A 1887-nucleotide genomic window follows, 5' to 3' on the forward strand; every position below is an offset into this window, starting at 1 on the left:
TTCAATATTATTTTAATTTCTGAAATATGGTTCAACAATGAGAGACGCATGGAATTTGAGATGGAAGGATATGAGCTGCTATACATGAATAGGAGGAATAAAAAAGGTGGTGGTGTAGCGATATATGTGGACACAACTTATAATTTCAGTGATCGAAAATATGTCAACTGCTGTGGATCCTACGTTTGAATGTTTAACTACAGAGATAAGTAGAGCAAAAAGAAATATCATAGTAAGCCGTATATACAGAACACCGGGATCGGACATAGATGTGCTTGGAAATTGGATGGAGGTGCACTTTACCATCACGAACCAGAAAATCATATTCATTGGGGGAGACATAAACATAGATCTTTTGAAGAAGACTGAAGAATTCATCAATACTCTATTCAGTATTGGCCTATACCCAAAGATCACTAGACCTAGCCGAATCACAGTACAATCTGCAACTCTGATTGATAATATATTCACAAATGAAATGGAAAACAATACAGTAAGTGGACTATTGGTGAACGACTTTAGTGACCATCTCCCAGTCTTTACCGTTTGTAATGACAACAATAAAAAGCATAAAGACAATAGGCCACTGTACAGAAAGGTTAAGACGGAAGACTCCATGAATGCACTAAAAAATGAGCTTTTGCAACAAAATTGGGATCTGATATATAATGAAATTGATACTAACAAAGCATATGATAAATCCCTAAGTATTTTTAAGTCACTGTATGATAAAAATTGCCCAATTAAACAATACTGTAATACACACAAGTACAACAAGAATCAGTGGATGTCAAAGGGACTGCGGAATGCCTGTAAAAAGAAAAACACACTAAATAGGGAATTCATAAAGCATAGAACTAAGGAATTAGAAGATAAATATAAGAAGTGCAAGAATAAGCTAACAAACATTGTGAGGATTTGTAAGAGAGACTATTATAATAACTTACTAGAAAATAATAAACACAATATAAAAGGTGTATGGAATATTCTAAATAGCGTAATTAGAAATAAATTTAGACATGTTAATTACCCACAGTATTTTATAGATAATGACAAAACTATAAATGATAGGAATGAAGTAGCTAATAAATTTAATAACTTTTTGTAAATATTGGACCAAAACTTGAAGAGGAATTCAAAGAATCAAGAAAAGATAATGATAAATTAATAGATAGAAATACAAAGTTTCTGAAGCCCATAATAGAAAAAGAAATTATAGACATAGTCCACTCCTGCAAAAGCAAGACATCCACTAATTTCAATGACACTGACATGAAAACAGTAAAAATAGTCATTCATGGAATCTCCAAACCATTAACACACATCTTCAACTTGTCACTGCAAACTGGTCAATTTCCCAAAAATATGAAAATAGCTCAGGTCATTCCTCTGTTCAAAACTGGAGACAAACACCTCCTCACTGATTACAGGCCCATCTCTATTCTACCACAATTCTCAAAAATCTTAGAAAAAGTTTTTATCAGCAGGCTGGACAACTTTACAGGAAAACATGGCTTACTTACAGACAATCAATATGGATTCCGGAGCAATCGATCAACATCACATGCACTAATTGAATTAATGGAAGAAATAACGAACTCTTTGGATAAAAAGAAATATGCAGTGGGGGTGTTTATCGTTTTTAAAAATAGCATTTGACACAATTAACTATGAAATATTAATACATAGACTAGAACAATATGGGGTGAGGGGGACAGCACTACATTGGGTAATAAGTTATTTGAAAGACAGGAAGCAATTTGTAAAAATGAAACAAGCACAGTCAAGCTGGTTGGACAATATTTGCGGTGTGCCACAGGGGTCAGTGTTGGGACCAAAACTATTTATCATTTACATCAATGGCTTATGTAAAAACTTCTAAATTAC

At 33.3% G+C, this 1887-nt stretch overlaps 1 pseudogene; it reads left to right on the top strand.

The window, feature by feature from the left end:
- The first annotated feature begins 286 nt into the window (after positions 1-286).
- LOC147269199 (uncharacterized) lies at positions 287-1659 on the top strand (annotated as a pseudogene).
- Positions 1660-1887: the final 228 nt, after the last annotated feature.

This window comes from Aulostomus chinensis, chromosome 2, assembly GCF_037954235.1.
Source record: "Aulostomus chinensis isolate RoL2024-O1b breed Wild chromosome 2, RoL_Achi_v1.0, whole genome shotgun sequence".
Classification (NCBI taxonomy): domain Eukaryota; kingdom Metazoa; phylum Chordata; class Actinopteri; order Syngnathiformes; family Aulostomidae; genus Aulostomus; species Aulostomus chinensis.